Source organism: Apostichopus japonicus, chromosome 7, assembly GCF_037975245.1.
Source record: "Apostichopus japonicus isolate 1M-3 chromosome 7, ASM3797524v1, whole genome shotgun sequence".
In the NCBI taxonomy this organism is placed as follows: Eukaryota; Metazoa; Echinodermata; class Holothuroidea; order Aspidochirotida; family Stichopodidae; genus Apostichopus; species Apostichopus japonicus.
In genome coordinates this window covers 2,876,455-2,900,815 of record NC_092567.1, presented here as the reverse complement: position 1 = coordinate 2,900,815, position 24,361 = coordinate 2,876,455, and the positions used below count along the sequence as shown (strand labels likewise).

Sequence of the window (24,361 nt, the reverse complement as noted above, 5' to 3'; positions counted from 1 at the left end):
ATATGTGTTCCTATATCTGTGATTATCTGATTTTATATGGTCACTAATATCATTTGCTTCAACTATACTTGGTTCTATTATATTTTTCATTAACCAAGCTGGTCCCTGATGAAATGTATGGAAATGAGTGATAAGTTCCCTCCATTTACAGAAACATCGTTTGCTTGTTCCAGTGTTTTTTTTTTAGCTGGTGGGTTAAATTACTTGTTGGCTCATGGTATTCCTGGCGCTTTTTCTGGGGGTTGCTTAGGTATCACTTCCTCATTATTATACTAACAAGTAAGTTGTTCGACCAATTTATTATGATAACACTATAACCTAATATTTATCAGTTTACCTTTATATTACAGCTCAATGCAAAATGCATGTCCATCTGGCGATGCCAATTATCAGCAGGACTGTGACGTCATTCACTCAATCCTCAAAACGATGGCAGTAATTTTAGTGAGAAAGGATCTAATAAAGATTTAGGTTGTAAACTGTTAACATCTCCCAAATACTACAAACAACGCCAGATAGAGCTCACACATGGAACTAGTCCGGTATGATTGTGACGTCATCAAATGCCTATATTCTCAAGACAATGGAATGGTGACTTCGTAAACACTGTAAATTTTACATTCATTGTGAATGGATCTTGTAGAAAGATTAAATTGTAAAATAATATTAATAAATACATATCCAAGAAATAAGTAAAATTTGAAAGATAACTGTTCAATTCACATTTTGTTTAAAGGATTACTTTATTCGGAATTTCAGTCTTTAAATGTTGTAGTACAAAAAAAAAGGAGTGTCATTAATGTTTTTTCAACTTTTCTGGTTAGGTAAGATAAATGTCTGGAAAACTCCTTTAATGCTAAATTGATGATGACGTCAACCCCTTAGTACAGGCCTAAATATTCATGTTAATAATGTGATTTATACATTGGATAACTCAACAAAATCAAGTTTTGTAACTTCGTTCTTAAACCAAAGCATAGTTAGATGATTTCAACAACATTTGTCCGTGTAGAATTGTACTTCAATGTTAACATGTTATTTGAGGCCATAAAAGCCTTCTCATCCCATTGTATTTTGTGTTGCGTTTGAAGAACTCACATAACTGTGTCCGTATTATATAATATAGTCCAGTTAACTTTACTGATGGGCTCATCTGTTTAAAGTAACATGTCCCAACATGAAACAAAATGTTATAGTAAAAGCAGCCTAGACTGAAAGCCAGTGGTCTACACATAGAGATTAGGCTGTTCAATAATATTAATAAATACTTATCCAATAAATAAGTGAAATTGGAAAGAGTTATGTTTAATTTAAATTTGTTTTGAAGGATTACTTAAGGCGGAATTTCAGTCTTTAATTGTTATAGTCCAAAAAAGGATATTATTGTTTCTTCAACTTTTATGGTTTGGACTGACATAACTGTCTCCTTACTATATTATATAGTCCAGTTACCTGTACTGATCAAATCAGCTGCCTAAAGTAACATGTCTCAAAATGTTATAATAAACGCAACCTTGACTGAAAGCCAGTGGTCTACAACATACAACATTAATGCTGTGCTTATAGTCATCCTTTAAAATGTTACATGTTCAACTATACTTAGTTTTGTGCGCTAAAGTGTACCAATGTAATTTGTCAGGTTTGTAAGTCACATTGCTGTCATGTTATCCTGTGACCATTTCTTAATCTGATGTGTATCTAACGTTTGTAATGAGTTCACTGTACACTATCTATCTCTTATTAAGAGACAGCGAACTCATCTTAGACACCAACTGAAATAGTCTGGTGACGTCATAGATAACCAATTTGAAGAAATGACAACCAACACATTTACTATTTGTCTCTTGAATTTAATTCGATGAAAATTAAAACGAAACGATAACAGAGAAGTAAATCTTAGAAAGAACGAGTAATTATGAGAACTCGTCCACTATTAAATAATAATATTATATAAAATAAAGTTTAACCACAGGTTGCATACAGAATTTGAATTTCAGTGCTAGCGTTTTCTTTTCATTTTCGGAGAGGGGGATTGGGTGTCTAGGGGATTCCTTTTCCATCCTATCAAGACATTAGGTTTGCAAACTGTTAATTACTCCAAATACTACAGAGAACTCCAAACAAGGTTCAATATCTTACATGATCATATAGGCTACTTAGTATTTTATTATAAAGTGTACAACAAGTCACTTCTAACTTTTTAATAGTAACATTACTGTCCACGTATACTTTATTTTCTAACTTTAAATTCGTTTGCTCTTCAAGCCAAATTCAAGTTACTAAGAGCCAATCAAGCCTATAATGACGTCATCCATCAACCACTACGTCATCAGTATAGGAGACTATATTTTTTGGATGTCAACTATTGAGAGGGGAAGAAAGAGAGCACAATCCCTATATTACTATTTGTGTATGTGGTGGGGCGGGAATGGGGGGGTGTTGGGAGGGGTTGGGGTGTTGGAGGGGTTATATGACGTACCCATGGCATTGGTGACCAAGTCGATGTTATAGTAGTTATTTGCAACACCAATAAGAACGCTAATTTGTAGAACTGGAATTAAACGGTAATGTGCAGTATTTTTTTCTAATTTTATTTCTTGACCATTTTGTAACAAAGTCTTCGTTACATGCGTAAGTGAAGAGAAAGATTTTTTCCACCTTCTCGTGTGTCCCTGGTCATGTATTGCTGGTGACCTGCTCTCAGCCTCCATGCACTCCTCGGTGCAGGGTATAACACCCTTCATTGGTCCAATTGTGTGTAATGATATGATTCATCCCAACCCCAGACCCCTACTACTCCTCCCCACTCCCCCCCCCCCCTTCTTGCATACCCGACAAACACATTACTACTCAGAACATTCAATTAAACGCCTAATTATGTTAATATTTCTAAACTTGTTTTTTTTTTACGTAGACATGCTTAGAATGCTTTTGTTAAAATATGTACATACTGTATCCACATACACTCAGTAACTAGGAGTGCATGATTACACTTGTATGTGGTTTCGTCGTTCTTCCTTTAATACATTTTGATTTAAGCTGTGACGTATCGGTTACGTAATGTTTTAAATCTAACAAGAATAGAGCCACATTAATTGTGTCAATGTTAAGACTAAATGACATTCATTGGTTATCTACAATACCATTGTGTCATTAAAATCGATCCACAAGAACTTAGAGGTGATATTAATTGATATATGTGATATGTTTGTTCTAAGTCAGCGTTTCTTCATTTCTTTATGTTCCTATGAATTATCGTTTTTAACATGGAGACAATAAGATGACGTCATATCATATGATTTAAAATAACAAATGTATATTCTGTATATAACGTCATCTATCATTATTTTCGTTTTCTTATTCTATTATTATGTTCATTTATAATTATATTATTATGTTAAGCTTCGCTTTATGATTGTTTTGATTGATTTATGATCTGTTTGTTTCAAATCAGCATTTTCATAATTTACTTTATTATCAATTTTACGGCATATCCTATTTTTTGTATAACTGATCCCATTAGCGCACGAAGAATATAACATGAACGCTCAAAATAGTTCACCGACAAACAAACATACAAACGTCTCTATTTAGTATTTACGCTATCTCTTAGAAATTTGCAGTCAAGTTAAGGGCGCGTTGATCATGCGCAATTAGTCGTAAATATAAGATTGATAACATAACTACAGGCATTCGTGAGATAGACAGGTTCCCATTACTGTTAGCGCTTTTCGTTATGTTTTAAATCAAAACTGACTGTAACGTCGATAATCTTAAAAATGAAAGTCAAGAGGAAAATTTACATGTGACTTATTAAAGAGAATCATACACTAAACATCATGGTGAAATTTGTATCCAATTCATACATTGCGTTTGGAGATATCCTTAGCTGAGATTGTAACAGTTTGTACCGAAAGTGAACTTGAAGCTGACAGGTGTGATGTCATAGCAGGTGTGATGTCAAGTGTGATGTCACTGACAGCATTTTTTTCTTTTTTTCATGTTTTCACTTACTTGGTTTGACTTTGGTTTGGAAAAGATCCCGACTTTGTTTTAGGGTATGTGATAATAGCTATACCCATAATTCAAGTTTGCCAAAGAAAAATAGACACCCCTCTCCTCATTTTTGATTCCTTGTCGAAGGCAAAAGAAACCTATATGCGATGATGATGTTGTGTGTCTGTGTGTGCTTATCTGACACTTGCCTGGATCCGCGATAACTAAACAACGGAGTGATGGATATTTGTCATACTTACTAAATGTAGATGTATTTCAGTAAGAAGGTGTGCCCTATTTGTAAGCGCTGACTTTATGAATATTAATGAGGTGACCCGAACTTGTGGGTCCCAATATTTTTGGGACCATTTGAGCGCAAAGTTTTATTGGGCCTAATTTTTGGGAAGAGCCAACATTGTATATTGCAATAACTCCACAACCTTGAAGTACATTAGGTTGTATCCAAACTTGGAATACAGTTGTTGGTATAGCTGGTACATGTGGGCATAAATATTATAATACCGTATTGGGTGATGACGTAAAACACTTTGATATTCCATTAATCAAGTAACCATAGTGACCGTTGGACTCTTGTTAATATGTTATTGTCTTTGTTTACTTTCCGTTGTTATTATAGGCCTAAAATACAGCCTTGTGTGTTAAGACAATACGATCACGTGAGTTTACACAATATATCAAGATTGAATAAGTTAATAACGCTGATAATTTTCTGTACATTAAGTAAACATTAAAGACAATAGAACTCTCTCTGTGTTTCATTTTTCGTGTTTATTATTGCTTTCAAGTTTTTATTTTACTGCATCTTTTAAAGTTTCTATTTGTTTGTGAGACTACAGGAGAATCAAACCCAACGATCATTTTAATATTATGTGATAGGTAAGCTATCGATCATTTGAATAGTATGTGATAGGTAAGCTATCGATCATTTTAATATTACATGATGGGTAAGCTATCGATCATTTTAATATTATGTGATTGGTAAGCTATCGATCATTTTAATATTATGTGACAGGTTAGCTTTCGATCGTGTTAATATTACATGATAGGTAAGCTATCGATCATTTTAATATTATGTGATTGGTAAATTATCGATCATTTTAATATTACATGATAGGTAAGCTATCGACGACCAAGACACTTTAGGTCACTTTACGCATTTGAGAAAAAATACATTTGAACTTGGAGATACCGTTTCGATACAAGATTCGTAGATTTGGATAAGTTTTGTAATATTACAATTTGCCTTTATTAATTGCTTCATATAAAGCCTTGTTTTATAAGGTATATAAGCAGAACGTTAAACAGTTATTGCTTTAGCATTACATAATTATGTCGTAGTGAAGCTGATAATATTATGTGTATATCAAGTAATTCTTAAGTACTTAGATCGGCTCTGTATATACTCTTCATTTAATTCTTTCATTGTTATTTCAATGCGCTTTATAAATGAGTCTACTGATTTCGTTTTTTTTTTTTCAAATCTTTTTTATTTCTTTATATTGAGATATTTTCCTTCGATTTATAACAATATTAAGACTATATCTAATACTTGCTCTAATTATTGTTATATTTAGTCATTAATTGTTAAATTGCATTCTACTTCATCTATTTGTTAATTTTACTTTCTTTCAAGATTTAGTTGCTTTATTTCGTTCCTCCTATATCTATTTTATGAATTAATCTTTGATAATACTCACGCGTAATACAGTGAGTATGAGAAGAATATTGTTAAATGTTATCATGATAACAAAGACTGACTGTCTTCCGTTATATCATTGATTGTGTTATTCAAAATCATACTAAAACATTGTCTTAGACATAAATGAATAAAAATGACATATTTTGTTTTTTAATCCAGTTCTTTGTTCCATTATTATGATATCTAATGATGTTTCTTTGAAGACAGGAACACGTGACTTTGAGGTATTAACGTATGCTTTTAACATGATTGCAACGAAGATATGTTCTGTATATTTAACATGAACCTTAAATGCAATGATCGGCTCTCCATACATATCTTTCATTCTTCTTGTATCGTTATTTTGCTAATTCTTTATTAATGATGCTGATTGATGATTAATTAATATTCATGATCTCTTCATTGTAATTCAGTTTTTGTCTCATTTGTTTTAACTAAATTGGATATTATGAAGCCATGGCGTTTACCAATATCAGGCGCGTATCCAGGATTTTCTAACCCGGGGGGCGCGAATTACTATCTAAGCGGAGCGCCACCATCGGTTGGCGCGCAGCGCACAAGAAAATTTCTGGTTTTGATACCCCCCAGATCACCGGAAATGGCACTTCTCGAGCTTGAAAATGACCAACCAGATGCACACTTTTGCCTGAGAACCAAGTATTTCCCAAAAGTTTTCTTTCCATCCATAACCTTTTTGAAGATTTTCACCAGTCACAAATCATGTTCGACCTGATCGCATCTCCTGTGGATCATTGCTTTTGTAGGTGATTCTATGTCGCGGTCCACAATACCCGACAGCCCCACTTTTCAAGGTTTTCAGCCCATTATTTGTTCAGAATTTGAAAATTCACATTTCTTGTGAATAAACTCACTTCAAAACATACCCATAATGTTGCAAAAAAATGTCATCTATGGACAACCAATATAGAAAAACCTCCTTGAACCCCTAACAGACCGGTCAAAATTACACTCAAAGAGGGAAGTATGATGAAGAATGTTGGTGAGGAAATTTTCGAAAATTCAGACACACTAATTTATTGGTGTAGAAATATTAAAACCTGTTATAACGGCTATTATAAAACTTGGTTGAGGGAAATGAAAAAATAGCAGATATTTCCTTCAACCGAACAATACACACATAGGCGTAGAGGCAGGGGCTCCTACTGAAAGAAAAATAAATTGCAATGATGTATAGCTAAAGGAAATGAATAGTTTAAAAATATCTCCTTGATAATTAAAATAAAGTTGTAAGCTTGGCCGACTAATTCGACATTACTAATGTAAAAGAGAATTTGACATAATTGGACCTCCATGCTTTTTCTCCATCTACATAAGACATTTCGTTGTTTACATTAGCATCCCGCGGTATACTGCGCAATTTCCACGAACCGTACGGTACACAATGACATGCGAGGTAATAACCGATGCTTACTTATATGATATTGATATTAACGTGTTAAACGCGCGCGCGAAAATTTTGGCCGAAAATGCCTCCCAGATCGCTGGATATGACACTTCCACTGCCTTGTAAGTTGCATCTAAGCATTTTCTATTTTGAATTTACTAGCGATATCATAAACAAAAATATGCTCGGGGGGCGGTCGCCCCCTTCCCGAAATGCGTCATGTTCTCCGACGACTCCGACCAGCCACAGTTGGTTTCATAGCACAATGGTTTAAGGCGTCCATACACACACACGCGCGTTATGGTAGACCATATATAGTATATATATAGATACATTAGTGAGAGAGGTAAAATGGAAACGTCAAAAATGGAGTTGTCGGTGAAAGGGGTAGGTTGATGCGCCCGCCCCTTCCGACATCCTCGATCCGTCACTGGCTACCCTGTGTATATAATATGGATCAGCGCTGTAATGATGTCACTCTTCGTCTTTCTCTTCCCGGTGTCTTGGCATATTTATTCTACTCCCTCCTCTATTTTCTCTCCTTCTTCTTTTTCTTTTCCCTTCCTTCCTCCTCCTCTTTTCCCCCTCTTTTTTCCTTTTTTTCTTCTCTTTTTTTCCTCTCCTCTTTTTCTTACCCGGGGGGCGCGCGCCCCCAACGCCCCCCCCTGGATACGCACCTGAATATAACCCAAGCGCTCTCACGCAAACTGAATATATTTACATTACTACAGACACAGATTTAAATATAAATATGGAAGAAATCACTGCGTTGCGGTATCTGTTTATGACATTACATATTTCCAAGGTAATAATTATCCCTTTATTTGTAATTGTTCTTGGTATCTTCCGTATTTCTGTATGCTTGTACACATATACAATTTTTACAACCAAACAGACTTGTTCCCTTGGAGGCGATCATGGCTCTCATTGTGATACAATTACCGATTCATCCCGTTTATCTGTTACTATATCATAAGTCCATATCGTAGAATCTAATGATGAAATTATTGATATTGTAATGTCAATGGAAGCAATAAAAGAAAACTAATCGGAGAAATATTGTCAACAGTGTTATCTCTGTGTAACATATAGTCTATGTACTAACTTGTAATATCAACCTTTTACTCTGTTCTGTCCTGCGTCAAAGTCACACAGAATGTTACGGCTACACAGTAAATCTCAAAACAGGTGAGGCTAGTATAGTTGCGGTTCGATTAAGAAATTCTCCTAACAAAAGTGTTGTTGTCGCTATGTGTGCCTTAAATTTAAACTTTCTCTTCAAGTTCATCCCAACATTTTCTAGAAACAAGTGCTTTTTGAAAGATTTTAAACTTCCAACTTATTTCATATGATTTCAAATATTCAAGAGTACGAAATCCAATAACCGTAAAGTATATTGCTCAATGTGGCATCTGGTGACCAGTATCTGATTTTATAGCGTATTTTGGGCAATATCTTAATCATCTCCAGGCAGGATTTTTAAAGGTTTTAAATTTCCCTTGTTTTTGTTCTTAAAGAAAAAAAAATCCCTCCTCGTCCACATACGAAGATCTCTCCATGTCAACATCTATTGTGTTGATCATTGACGTCTGTGCACGCACGAGGCCGGGAGGGGGGAGAGGGGGGAGCGGGTGTTCCTTGTGGGTTCCCTTCATTATATTAACCTTAAATCGATATGAACTTTCTCATTGAATTTCATTATGTAATAATTATGTTAATAAACTGGTATATCAATTATACCGATACCCCTGGCCACTATATACTTACTGAAATCATTTCTCCAGTACAATGTCCTCTCTATTCCCCGTTCGTCCTCAGCTGCACTGGATACCACGTATGTCTGTTTCTATTTATTGACAACGTCATAATGCTCATCAATATATGCTAACATTTTTTGGAGGCCTTTGTTAGGTAACACTTTGTCACGCCCTTCTGCAGGGTTTTTCTTAAACTGTACCCTAAAACGCAAACGAAAGTGTAAATTTGCTGAGAATGTTTATTAATACATCGTTGCCGATATCCTATTCTATTTTATTTTATGACTGTATGTCGTGAATTTGAAGGTTTGCTTCATAGACTTGTTTCAACATAGATTTCCATCCTTTCTTGCTTTCACTCTCTTTAACTCAGTTTCTAAAGGTCGTAAACATTGACCTATATCAGTGGCGGCGGAACCGGGGGGGGGGTTGGGGGGGGGGGGGGCTCAACCCCCCAATGAAAAAGTTGAGGGGGCAAATGCATGATAAGCCCCCCAAATATTTACCATGGCTCCGAAACGTGCATCTGCCCATTTTTCAATGCATACTTGTTACCCATTTGTTGACATTAAGAAATGCTTTCTGTTTTTTCTTATGACATTTATTTAATTATTGCATTTAATTGCAAGTAGTAATTTACTACACTCAAAAACTTCTTTGCGAGTACACTACGAGTAAAAGCTACTCTCTTAAAACACCATCGAATATACAAATTACAATGTTTTTACAGATTTTTACGTGCAATCTGAGAAATTGCAGGCTTGAGACCCATATTTTAGGGCTAGGTATTCTCAGCATAAAACAATCGGGAAGTGCCGTTTCCGGCCATCTGGGATTTTCTTGTTCGCTCCGCGCCAACCGATGGTGGCGCTCCGCTTAGATAGTCTCCACACATTAGCCACCCAATAATTTTCCCGTCCCGCCGCGCCTGACCTATATTGATGTCTGGCAATAACAAGACCATCAATGACGCAGTATCTCAATACTGGAAGTTCTAATTTCAATTCCTAGTTTCATATCTTTGCTCTGTCTCTACAATTATCAATATCAATTCATGGTACTACAAATACAGAACTTGCATTTATGCTGCTTTGCAACGAAAAGTCTCTGCAGGTTACATTTCATCCTGCGAGTGTTGCCTTTAGCGCCCATTGCCTGTTTGTCCAGAGAACGGCGTTGCAAGGTTTATTAATGTCATAGAATATTTAAGAACTTTTTTTATGTGATATCCTTCATCTTGGGTCAGTCTCTGTTGGACTTTTTGGTCATATAGTTTATGATGTATCAGGTTCCTAGAGATCAATCAGCTCATCTTCGTGATGAATTGAAAAGTATATTTGGATACGTGAAATGTACATCTTATGTAGTAACTTCTTGTTAAGTTTTCTTCACACTGGTGAATATGAATGTACGATTTAGTGCAAAATAATATAACAGGAATGTGTTTTTTCAAGGTTAATCAAAGTTTATTGAATCAAGGCAATGAATGAAATGGAGTGAAAAGTACTGAATTAAATTAAGAACTAAGAAGTCCAAAAAGTTACAATATCCCAAGTGCCCACATAGGAGAATCCAACCTGCAGATGCAGAAAGAGTCCTGAAAATGAGAGAAAACAAAAATAAAAACAGAACGTTGGATAATAGGAGACAATATATAAAGTCACATGACGAATGACTTAACATTGCTATTAAATGCAACAAGCCCAACTAGTGTTTGCACATGTTATCCGGGTACCTGCCCGACGCAATACTACCCGGTTGCTAATTTATTACCCGAATCCTACGCAAAGTGTGATTTAAAAAAAAAATGCAAACCTACGGTTAGGCAGATTTCCCGTTGACTTAGTGTGGTGTAATAGGCTAATATATGTGGTCGAAGAGAACAGCAATAACGAAGGTAACACGTTGTAGTGGAACTTGTAAATGCATTTTCTCTCTGAAAATGACAGACACATACAACATTACAGGTTGAAGAACTTCGAAACAAAGTGAAATAGGCACATGCACAACCAACCCCACCCCCAAAAAAAAAAAAAAAAAAATAACTGCTATATGAATTCATAAACAAAAGAATACTGCCAAAATGCGTTGCAAACAGTGTTCGAAAATTCAGTGCACACTTATCCATTTTGAGGTCAAATTCTTCTCAATTGTACGAACAATAAATATCTTGAGATCATTACATTTCTGAGGAACTACACATATGAAAAGTGCATGCAGTTGAGTGATTTTGATTTTATGTTGACAGACATCGTCAATCCAATCCTTAAGTGCGTCAATTATGAGCCCACCATGAAACTATTATATGTACTGGGCATGAAGGTATTGCCAGTGCTGAAAACCACCAGTGACAGTTCTAGTCAGTAGTAAACTAATAATACCAGCATAGGCTTAGTATTATGTAGTTGTACTATCACTACCCTACTGCTAAGTCCTCCCAAATTAAAGGCAACGACATTGTATTCGTAAACAATGTCTTGATGGCAAACATCATATTCATAATTCATGAACACACGGTCCCGTAATATGAATACACTGCACTATAGAATACTTAAAACTACAACCCTAGGCTACACACTATGGTAACGTGCATATACATGTACATATGCAATTAACCACGATAGGATACGTTGATGCCCGTTCACAAGTGCAACCTTAAAAATGTCATTTTAATTCAACCCAGAATGCTGGAAAAACTCCGAATTTAGCCTCAAATCTTTGTTTAACTTGTTTTAAACAATCGTCCGGACGATGGAGGTGGTACTTTCTTGAAAACGGAAATTGTGCAATTCGAAAGATGAAAGGATTTTACTTACGTTTCGTTTTTATTTTTTCATGCCGAGGCAAAAAAAAATCCGAATTTCATCCACATTGTGATTCCGACATCGTCGCAAACAGATATTTAATGAATATTCAACTTCTTTAGTTCAATGTTTTACTTGAAACAACTCGATTGCTGCTTTATGAATATGTATTAAAACGGATTTTCAGACGATATCCAAGCCGCAGTGTACTAAAAAATAGTGATGGGCTTAGCTCCCACAATGCATTTCACCGCTTTTGCGAAGTGTTTAACGATTGCGCAATAACACAAGTTTTGGAGCGTGTGCAAAAATGGCTCGCCAAAACGGTTTTTGGGGCCGAATTGGCCCGATTCGGACATAAATCGGTGAAAAAGTCATAGAATGAGATAAAATTCTCGAATAAAAAATAATTACTTTTGTTGGCCTATATGATATATGCTTTCTCTGGAAATTCCAGAGAAAAAGAACTTTGTATGAAAACGCTGATGATTTTTTAAGAGAAGAGAGAGTCCCACTTACTGTTACAATATCTCCATACATGTAATGTATTGAGATAAAAATGACTTCTTTCATACTTCATGGTGTGATTTTGTGGTCTTGCAGTAAAAGAGATATATTGTCTCGTTAACACCGCTGTTTGTGGTATACAGCAAGCTGACATATTGTGGCAATTCATCCTAATGAGCGGTATTATCAGATTGATGCAAAGTTCACTGATGAGGTAATGATTGCTCCTTGTTTAAGGTGTTTAATTAGTCAACGTACTGATAGTAATCATTATATTAGTAAACAATACAAAAGAACACACATCAAAGTTGAAAATACGAAAGGGAAGGCGGTGGCTGAAAATCTGGACACATAAGCATATGTGACGTCACGATCAATTGTTGGTGCGTATAAGATATGCATCATCACATATATTATAGACAAGACTGCACTGGGGCCGTGGATGGGGGGGGGGGAGTTTGGGGTGGATAAGTTACACTACTTAGGTTCTACTGAGGTCACATGTGATTCAATATTTTACCATGAACATTGCCTTACCAAATTCAAATATGAGAGTTACCAATAAAGAAAGTGAAGCTTGCAACTTGTCGTCACCTAGATAGTTTTTTTTAATCTAGATTTAATCCTTCGAAGAACTAAAGATGAACTGGAAACATTCAAACTTTTTAAGTTACTGGGTTTTTTTTAATTAAGCATAACAATTTCACCTAAAAAATTTGCTACGGTATTCCTGAAGTAAATAACAGATTCCCTAAAAATCAACCTAAATATTTGAGATTGGAAGTGCCGCTCTGACGTAAGTTAGTTGTTGATGTTCACAAGAATGAATATTCAAAGAACATAATGACATAGATATAAACATCAAGAGAAACATAGGTGGAACCAGAGTAATGTACAGCTTACTACTGTAAAAGCTTTGTTCATTTATCAGGGGAAGATTGTGGTCGTTTTTATAACCGATTTGGTTTCGCTTAGGTTGTGAATACAACTATACATTTACAGGCTAAATGTACTTATAGCTAATAAATCAGTTTGAATGATATAGTCATGCCATAGGAGTAAAAAGACAAACTTGTGTTTATGTACATAATTTAATGCCTGCACGACGATAGAGATATTGCTCGTTATGTATATTTGGCGTAGCCCTATATGAATACAAACGATTATCCAGGTTAATCGGCCTATAAATCTGATTTATTCGGTCGAAAAACCTTAACAATGATAAACTCCGATAATTAAGCGGATTATCGGTCTGATTTGTAACCCAATATCCAATGTTATTGCCGATAAGCTTTCATTTTCACTTGAATAACCTGAAGTACTGGTTCAAAACAAGACTTGCATCGACCGATAATCCAACTTTTTTTCCGACAGGGTAAAACTGGAATATATAATGAGTGGGTATTTTGCTTTGTCGTACACGTGTTCCAGGAACACTTTCGACATGCGAGGAAACATTCGGTAAGATTAGCATAACAATATGCGTAAACTCCCATTCTTTGTTCCGAAGAAGAAATGAATGAAAAGGAATGGAAGATGGCTTTGTAAACATTCCAGGCACATGTGTTATGTATATAGTCATACATTATAGTATTAATGATAGTTGAATAGGCTCGTTGCTCGTGCATCAAATCCAACAAGCAATTGAACGTACGGGGACTGCTGGTGATAGTGTAACCATTTGGTTAAATAATATTTACTTCAAAACATCAATTATAAAAGACACAGCAACCTTCTCATCGTGCTCTACGTCCATGGAAATGTTTTTGCAAATTATTCTCGTTAGATCAATAACCCAGGATTTTACCTTGTGAATATTTCGCAATGATTTCGTAATCAAAAAAAATAAATAAAGTGATGTACCATGAATTCAGGATCAATAGTTTTCGAGGGGTGAGAAATGTATCCCTTATTAAGGAGGATTTAATTTTTCGAGAGGACTACTCTAGTTTTATACCTGGATACACTTTAAACTGTATAGCATAACGATAATCCTTATCAGGTGGTAAAGTGTGTACGTCCTTTTAACTCCCTGACTTTCCGAAACTTCTTGGAGATCAACAGATATTGGATGTCAAAGTATTGTCCCGTTGAACTCCCGTCATCCCATGTGAGTACACATTCCAATGAAAATGTTTGTTAGACAATAGTCCTTCACTTAATTCATAGAGGCGGAATTATTCAGTGCAGTCATTTTCTATCATTTGTGTTGAATACACAGAAACCAGAAAAAAAACCTCACATGTGACTGATACATTTTCGTAATTTAATTAGTCATCCTTTCCAGGGTAAGGAAATCGTTTCTTGGAAACTAAATCAGAGCCAAACCTAACTTGATATTACAAACGATTTAAACTGAGTATCAAACGAACTGTCGCACTAATGCATCAATTATTCGCCGTTCATTGTTTTGCGTAATTCAACGGCGTTGTAGTACCTTCCATTAAAATCTCAGTGTAATTAATTTCTTTACTAATAACAATATTAATAACAACATTTCTCCTTGAAAGTTTAATGTCCAGTCAAGCACAATTATTTTTATGACGTTCATTTTCATTTGAATTGTTTAAAGCACCACTGTGGTCTTTACCTTTACTGCTTTTCCTTTTTCTCTTCAAAATTTCTTGACCAACCTTTAAACTTACATTTAATTATCAGAATTGATTATAACACCATTTGAATACAAATTGCTGTCATGGTGAAAATGGATATTCCAAAGTTTATATTTTTTAGTACCATAATCAAATAATTTATGAAATATTTTAATTAATTTACTGGGATTAAACAAAAAACATTAATGCAAACGCGAATTGAAGACATTCTCATGTTTGCTCATGTTACTTCAAAATAATTTGACATTCTGGTAAAATATGATCGAACCATCGATAATATGATGTAATTGAAATATCAAACTATTCCGCAAATTGATATCAGAGAGATTTCTATCATCGTTATCTATATATAACAGAACATACAGATCTAAGAGTCGCTGAGTTACCGTATTCCAGTATAGACTTACATATGCTAGTAACCACTGAATTTAGTTGACAATGGTGAATGTCGAACGTTATTTCCATTTTGATGATGACAGCAATTAAAATGATTACTTCCTGTTAAGTTTAATTTATTTCATTTTCCTTTTTAATCATGACATTATTATCGTTAAAAATTAAGCTCGTGGTGCATAGGTATGTCGGCCGTATTTTCACAGCGATGTAAATCTGCTGAAAGTTCGTTCAAAGTCTTCTCGCTGGTACCTTCGGGTATATTTCTCTCACGTTACTCAATATAATGACGGCCATTGCGAGCTCATCAATAAGACTAAAGACGGTCAGAGATTTAGGGAGAACGTGACTGCTGGTGGAAGAGGATTGTATAGCTATCAATGATATCAGTGTGACGTCATATTATCTGCATACTTTATAGTCTTCGCTTCCGAATTCTTCTATCCTGGATGAAGTTTTTACGATTTTTGTTTATCTTTGGATATTTCTTGATAAATTCGCGTCACTATAGAATGTTTGTCAAACCCACTGTCCCATTGACCTCCTTATTATGAAAGTACACTCGTTAACTAAATTACTTAAAAACAGTCATTGACTACAAGCTTCATACTTGAAAGAAAGTGTTACTTTTTGAGCTTTTCAATTCTCATCCCAAATAGCGTAGGATTAATTGTGGATTGGTACATGGTATTGTCTAATAGACCTATATTGGTTGTAAGTAAAGTTTAACGACACTATTACTACTGTTACTACTAAAGATAAAGCTTTTTCCTCGGGTGTTTATTACAGCCAACACTGTGCAAAACGAAGTTCCTAAATACTCCGTAGATGTAAAAGCTAATTAGATGTGTTATTTATGGTTTCATGATAAACACTAACGAACTGACGTAGGCGCATTTGCCACAAACATTGTCAAACAAAGGTGATATGATTCCATCCGCTGATGAGTGCGTAGTTTTGCAATGAAGCTATGTTGGATTTTATTTTATTAACATAGTCTTTTATACGAAAAATATCATTCAATTAACAGATTAGTGTTTGAACAGAGGAGGTGATTGACGCATTACAGTGACCCCCCCCCCCCCCGCTCCATCCTATTTTATATAGACATGCTGTACAGTGTTGGCTGTTATTTTAAAGCTTCGAGGATATGCGATCAAATGTTACTGAGAAAAAAATGTAACGTAATCGTACAGTAAGACACTTGACCGTAGTATCACAATGGACGCAACGATTCACGATATGCATTTAATATTGTTATTGAAAGAAGAAAGAAAAACATAATTTACATTGCAAAAACAATCAATGTACATTTTTAACTTACGGAGATTTAGACAGAAATTAAATACACGTTACCAGTAACGATTCTTCCTAAATGCAGCAGTTTGTGTTGAATTTATCACAATCCGTTAATTGGTAAATGTGCAACTCCTTTACAAGTACAACAGCGTACAGTACCTACATACCCTAATATATATGATACTGCAATCTACTTAAATCACTCCGGAAAGGACGAAATTTAGACAGAGAGTTTAAGAGTACTCCAAGATTAATGTATGTCGTACAGTTACAGAGTTGTTGACAACTGACAATTCATAAACATGGACGTTAAATATGAATCTAAGAGACTGACTTCGGTTTAGCTTGCGGCTTTGATAAGCCAATGATGACCGCTTCTTCGCGAGTTCCTGCTTGCAGGAGGATCTAAATTACATACATACATACATGCATACATACATACAAGAGTTCGCACAATAATGTATTACTGTTAACTTTGTGGGACCCATATTTATCTGTGTTGGACTAAACGCTTCGAAACTCTATTTAAGAGCAGCCAACTGGTTGTAAGCTTTGGCTGTAATAAACACCCGAGGAAATAATTTTATCTTTAGTTGTAAAAGTGTTGTTAAACCTTACTTACAAACCCAAATACAGTTGTTAAAAGTTTTCATTAAGTGAATTTGAAATGATATAATTACATGTATGGAAGCTAGTGGGGTGGAGAGGGGGTGGGTGCAATGGTGGGCATAGGCGTCGAGGAAAGAAGTGCTCCATAAGAGCCCTCCTTCTTTCCATAGTTTCAACTTTGAGAAATTTGTTTTTACCGTCAAGTCAAATGCACCCCTCCCCCTATCCATAAAGTTCGTGCCGCTGTTAGCGTATACTTGTCAACGCTATAAATATGTATGTTACCTGTGTCTTATTACGCCTATAGTGTGGGATATTCTTAATAGTGGTCGCTGTTTCAATTATATCTTTTTCTATCTAAACTGTAAATGTTGTAAACCACTAAAATACCACTGCCGTCAGTCTAAGTTTTATTTTTATAACATATTAAAGATTTAGTTTTGAGAAATGACAGTTTAAACAGCTGACGTCATCAATACAAGTGACTGGATTATACAATCTAACACGGAGCCAATTATGTCAGTTCTTCGAATGCAACACAACACTTACAGTAACGGGCAGAAAAAGATTTTATAGCCTCAAATAACATGTTTGCAGTAAAGTACATATTTGTCACGCTTAAATTGAAACTTATTCAAATAGTGTCGAAAATTATCAAATTTATTTATACAGACTTTAAATGAAACATCACAAAAAATACAGAAAAGGAAAATATAAGAAGCACTCCAAAAAAGTGTAAACAATATTTAAAGTATTACAAATTATGAATTCGTTTGCTCTGATAACTTCACATTGTCAAGAAACAATTCAACTTCCATTGTCGTCATTCATCAATCACTATACGTCAGCAGTATGTACGACCATCTTTCTCATGGACGTCAATTGGTTAAAATCACAATCAATAAAATATAACAATGTTAACTAATACACAATGATGTCAATTTGTTTTTAATCTGTATATATCACATACACTCTATAATTATATGAGAGCCTATTTTACTTGTATTGTGCTTTATTTCCTTACCATAATTATACATAATGGCCTTAACTTTTATAAAACGTATCTGTTACGTAATGTCTTGAATCATTACTTATGACACTATATTATAATTTGCCAATGCTCACACTAAATGTCATTTTCTAATTCGCTGCTTACCTGGAAATTTCAACAACTGTTCCAAATTGAATATATTTTCATAAAAAATTATATCTTTCCTGGAAATTGTCTTAAACTCTTTTAAAAATGTTAGGATTGTGGTACTTAAGAAGTGGAAATTTCGAAATAACAGGTCCATCTTTTCACTTTTAATATCCAATTTGCATTTTTTTAAATCTCAAACTTTCACTACTATATTTAAAATGTTCGCCTATTTTCTCTAACTTTCGACACTAAGATGGGAAGATTAAATAAAGTATTTCGACTTATTATCTTAACATATTGGTGTTGTATTTCATAATTCGACTTATTCCTCATAATATTTCCTTAATACCTCATCAGTTCAACTAAGTTATCTCAGAATATCAACGTTTCTTGATTATATTGGTATTAGATAATACGGGGGTAAAGAAAGGACCACATGGATAAACTGTTAACATTTCGACTTAGTATGTCGAAAAACTAACCGATAATGAAATATGTAAGAACAAGTTGTACATTGATATAGTGGCTTAGAGTAATTAATCTACTTGATATAGGCCCCAGATGGTATGGTTGTTCTTATGCATATCTCTGGTAAGAAAATGAAGATTGTGAGCAACATATTTAATAGGGCGGGCACAAGGATTTACTGGGAGAGCAATTGCCCATTCAGTTGTTATTTACTTCGCTGGTGTCAGGTTCTGACCAAGTCATGTATATTACACATTATAGTATATACCTCGGTCTCACTAAGAGATGTGTGTGTGTGACCATAATCATATGTCCGCTACGAGTTATAATCTTGTCTAATGTATAAATTCCTGATGTAATTGTTGTGACATGTTACATTTGTTTTGCTTTGCTTTAACGGAGGATGGTACCGCCCGATTGATACATTTTATATAGGCGTGGGATGCGGGTGGGGGGGGGGGGTAGGTTTCATTATAAATAATTTGATCAATCTATTCCGCAAATTTTCTAGAGGATTTCAGAACGTGGTATAAGACCCTACAGGCCGTACCACAAACTACGATTGTTAAGAATAGATACAAGGAGAGTGAATTTAAATTGCTATTTCATTTGGCATAGTGTTTCTCATATACAAGACAGTACCAATGTACTTAATAAAACGTTTACATAGATTGTCACCGAGACAACGCTCAATGATTGCTGAACAACGTAGTCGGAGGTGTTTTACCCGTTTAGTTTGCACACGTGGTTCAAAAGGACCACGGTGAAAACCATAAAGTAAAAATATCTAAACATTAATATACAAACATTGGTAAACCAAACACATGAATTTGTACAAATCAATAATAACATAATACAGAATAAGGTTTCCTCTTTTAACAACAAGATTAACAACAATTACCTCCTTAATAATAATAACGCTCAACTTACCATCGCTGACGGGCAAAACTAGCCGCACGACAAACTGCGACATACAGAGGCATTCAGGGATTTACTGCGGCTATTGGGGGTTTACGGCGGCTTTCTGGAGAATCATAGAATACCAATAAAAATAATAACCTCTCGAGAGATACTCCACGAAGATGATACTTTAACTCGAGATACTCTTACAAATAAGCAACGCAATAAATACACGAAAAGGCAACAAAGATGGTACAAAGCATATAGCAAAATCACATTAAAAGCAAATCTCAAGAATGCGATATTAAAGAAGTATACAATTAGGATATCTACCCCTTTAATGCCTTTATAAAACATATATAGAAAACATATTACTTAGGATTTCACTATGAGAGCACATGCGACGCCACCCTGCACCATGAGAGGAATGAAGCATGTAACTACGTAACATTCACATAATACGTAAGTATTCATCGATTACGTAAGTATGCGAAGCAAGGAGGTGGGTATAAAAAGTCACACCCTAACCACCTAAACACCATTTGGCGAGGGCAGCATTGCTCTTTGTCCGACTTCGACCAATCGCAAATTTCCCTTTAACCACGCTAAGGAAATAACACACATCGGCAACGATGACATTGATCATTAGTATGTTGCTTCCAGGATAAATTTTCATCAATAATTATTCCTAAGTATTTTGTAAAATGTGATATAAAAACATGAAATACCCTTAAGTGAAAAAAATATCGTAACATTAATGACTATTATTACGAGCAAGGAAATTGTGTAGCTGGTTTGCTAAATATGTAAAATTAACTTGCTAGCGTCAAATTGCATCAATAAATTAACTAAACTATGACTCCTTATAGAATTTTTTTTATATTTGTCTATTATCTTTATTTCTCCCAGGAGGGTGGTATTGCCAGGGTCGTAGTAGCCTTCCAGTAAAGTCAGCTTCCCCTTCTCTTAGTTTGGACTTTTTTTTCGGAAAAGCTTCCATTCTGAAAATAATTTGTTTGTCTTTTCTTACGTTTACTGCATTGATTAATTACTGTTTATGTCTGTTTATATCCGGAATGATTCTGCTAACAAGCAGGATTACGACTCGATAAGGTTTGCCCCCTCCTAACCAAGTAAATAAATTGGTATTTTAAAGAAACTATTGCCAATGAGACTATAGCTTTGACCATTAATTCTGGTTAAAAGAGTAATATAGTACGGTCGGATTCGTTCAATACGGCAACATACGGAAACTTTGTACTCAAAGCCGAAGTCCTCTTCGTACATACCCTTTGGCCAGCAACGGCAAATCGTTATTTCCCATAAGGTTGCCTTTACAAACATCGTAGAGTCTGTATCGTTTGTATTTTTTTTTAACAAAAACAATCTACAGGGTAGATTAAAATTATCAAATGAACATTAAAATTCCGCTTGGTAATATGAAATTAGTAAATGTTAATAATTTTATGTAGTTAACATGTCGTTAAATGTTGTATAAATAACTGCTGACACGGCAGAAGACGCATGGGGAACAAACGTATGTATTATAAATAAGGTTTTCATTCGACTTCTAAACACATATATTACGTGCCAACCTTACGTTTTACCAGTTGAATCCCTCTGTCAAATCTAACGAGGTACAGGTACGACCCTTGCAATGTCATCTGCGAATTTATAACGTAACACATCCGGAGACTGTGCAATGTAAGTTCTTCAATACCGCCCTCATTTCCATTTGGTTAACATTTCATAAACAATATAAAAACCACAGGGTGTCACATTGTAAGGATAGGTGGAAGTCACAGATAACAGTGTCTAACAGCTAAAGGTTTACCTTTTTAAAAAGAAAGAGACCCTCCTCTTTTCATGATTGATATTGTTAGAAACTTTTTGAGAAAATGTGTTGCACTCAAGTCAATCTCACACCTCCCACTATCCATAAAGTTTGCTCCCCCCCCCCCCCTCTCCCCTTCCCCGATACCGCCATATTCTGCCATTGCTTACAAGAGTAGTACTCCAAAGTCCTGAAAGTCAAAGACATAACATAACATATCGAGGGTAGGTTACACATATTCTGTTTGAAATCTTCCTTTATCTCTCTCGACGCTGCACAGCAGGGAATAATCACGCTTTACTTCTGAAGGAGCCGGCGAGTTGTAGTCACGTCAAATGATTTTTATCGAGTTGACAATGCACATACTCATCTTTATAAAATTTGGCCAAGATATGAATAGAGCGTATCCTTGACAACTCTATCAAATTCATATCTTTGACTTGTTGCCAAGTTACTTGAAACAGCGAACTTGATTTGTTTTATCATTTTCGTCAAGCGGTAACGTTAGCGTAACTCGTCGGCTCAACAAAAATAAACAACTTTAAAGTGTTTTGCAGAACTCGCCTGTCCCTTCAGAACTACTGTAGATTTGTCACCAGTGTCGTAAATATATGAGATTAGATGCGGCGGATATTTCATATTGTCAAAGCATTCTACACGCTACTATAACGTGATCTGTATTTTTGAAAATCTACTTAACTTTTTTTGACCGAAGTCTCTGACGAGAAAAGTATGTATTGTCATGACGAGTAATTCCAGTAATCACCCGCTGTTTACTGAATTTCCAAATAGTCTGAAAAGTTCCATTGCGGGGCCAGGGCGCGATTTTTTCCCGAAAAGGTTTGCAAATACAGAGTTTTCATTTAATCAGATTGCTCTGAACGTCAGCATCAATAATGACCATCACTTGATAGACAGTTGGAAGACAAACACTGAATCAGAAGAATGATAAGGTACATGGGTCTTAAATGTCAAAACATGAATGAGTTCATTGATGTCACTGAAACATGATGCTTAAGCTGAACAGATAAAATGTTGTTGTTGATTGTCCTGTGACACTTAGTTAAGTCTACTTACGGGGTTACCTTCTAAACGCCCTAAGTTAACCTTTAATGCTTGGATCACATGTTGACCTTACTTATGATACATACGCTACATTGCAAGATTCGTGAGTCGTTCTATTGAAATCGGAATTCCTTCGTGCAATGGATACACTAAAATAGCAAGTCTTAAATGAATATACGCAAACATGACAGCAGCAATAGTTTGAATCGGTACTATATGTGAGTGTATTGCGCGACTAGATTAGGACTACAGTAAGTCTGCAATTTTCCTGTCTAAAATTTGGGAAATGGTTTGCGAATAATCAATGCTTAATTTACACAACTATTCTGTTGAATCATATGTATCTCCATTGGGTTAGATCACATATAGTGGAATATATTGAATATATACAGTACATATAGGACTGAACAGGATAGGCCGAAGCTCAAGTGAGGTGTGAAGAATGCTGGGTAACCGTCATCAATGACTGATATCCTTCGAAGAAATATTTTTAGTGGAGAGAAAGCTGGTCCTTTTTATTGAGTCAAAGCATAGACACAAGCTACTAATAAGCAATCCTGTCATCTCGACAAAAGTTCTGACCAATATTAAGAAGTGGTTCCAGAATGGGGAAGGGAGTTGGGGAGGGGCTATTTAGAGCTGAACTGTTTTTGCATCACAACACAGTTCTTAAATGTCCATACTGTATAGTGTACAGTATGGTATACTTCCGTCGCTGCACTGTGTACACAGTTTTAATACATATAGGCCTACAGCGCATGTGTAATGCACCCTGTACAAAACTGTTACGTGCATTGTGCTATGTTATCGATAAATGCCTTCACAGAAAACTTCGATCAAACATGGATATAGTAGATCTAACAATCTAACAAACTAGTGTGCTAAATATGTCTAAACCAATTCCAAAGATATCTACATATACTTACGAAAAGATTCGGGATATTTTGAACGGTTAAACCTTCGTTGCAATGAACTGATTCAGACATTTTGCTTACCGCGAAGTACCAGGTTTCTATGGTAAAGACAAAACTTCCGACCAATCATGAGCGACTATTTACACACAATTGCAAACCTGTTTGGGACAAAAAAACTCGACCTTGGTACGTTCCCATCCAATTTTGTGGAAACTGGTTAAGAAAAGGCCTGAACCTTTCCATTTTTGTAATGTCGTTTTGTTGCTAAATTAAGGAAGATGTCATTAGAGAAATATGTCATTTGAAAGTACCTCTTTTGTATACCCCCCCCCCTCCCTTTCGCAATCCCTGCCAAAAAGAGAGATTATCGTAAATGAATGATGTTTGTATTTGGGCATACATGGTAAAATGACACACTATTTTAAGAAATCGATGCATTCACTTAAAAAGAAGAGGATACGATATAAAGGAAACGGATACATCTATTGCAAACATATTTATTCTTGTATGAGAAATGATATATAAGAGATGTATTATGGTATGAATGTATCTATTTGAGTTCCTAGTTAAACTGGATTCGTTTGCTACATCACGATTGTAAGTCCATGATCCCGTCCTGATCGAATTACGATGGAGGTCGTTATATTAAAATATCGACTTCTGAAATCAACTGCTGCTGTTACTATGGTAACATTGGACGTGGTTTATAACCAGGAGCATACTATTTTCATGACAGTTCGGTAGAAAGGGTGTTGTGTGGATTGGAAGTAGATCTTGGTGGGAACATTTGTGTGAAGGTGAGGTAAAATGTTATCAATGTCGGTTTTTGAATACATAAATAAAAACACGTACAAACATCGTATATCATAGCACACTATCACGTACGATACGTCAAAGAAGAGGCTTATGAAAGTCTCGAATTATTTTGTTCGAATTG

At 35.3% G+C, this 24,361-nt stretch overlaps 2 protein-coding genes across 11 annotated transcripts in view; one reads left to right on the top strand and one right to left on the bottom strand.

Moving 5' to 3' along the window:
- The window catches only part of LOC139969995 (uncharacterized), a 958,452-nt gene that overhangs the window by 350,936 nt on the left and 583,155 nt on the right, over positions 1-24,361 (bottom strand). The window lies entirely within an intron of this gene.
- Positions 1-24,361, top strand: part of LOC139969970 (uncharacterized) — a 395,025-nt gene that overhangs the window by 61,765 nt on the left and 308,899 nt on the right. The window contains exon 12 of one of the 6 annotated variants that reach the window (XM_071975450.1): positions 351-8,169. The exons of the other annotated variants lie outside the window; for them this stretch is intronic. The gene's annotated coding sequence lies outside the window, so the exon portion shown is untranslated. Of the gene's footprint in view, positions 1-350; positions 8,170-24,361 lie in introns of those variants that run through there. 6 annotated transcript variants of the gene reach the window in all.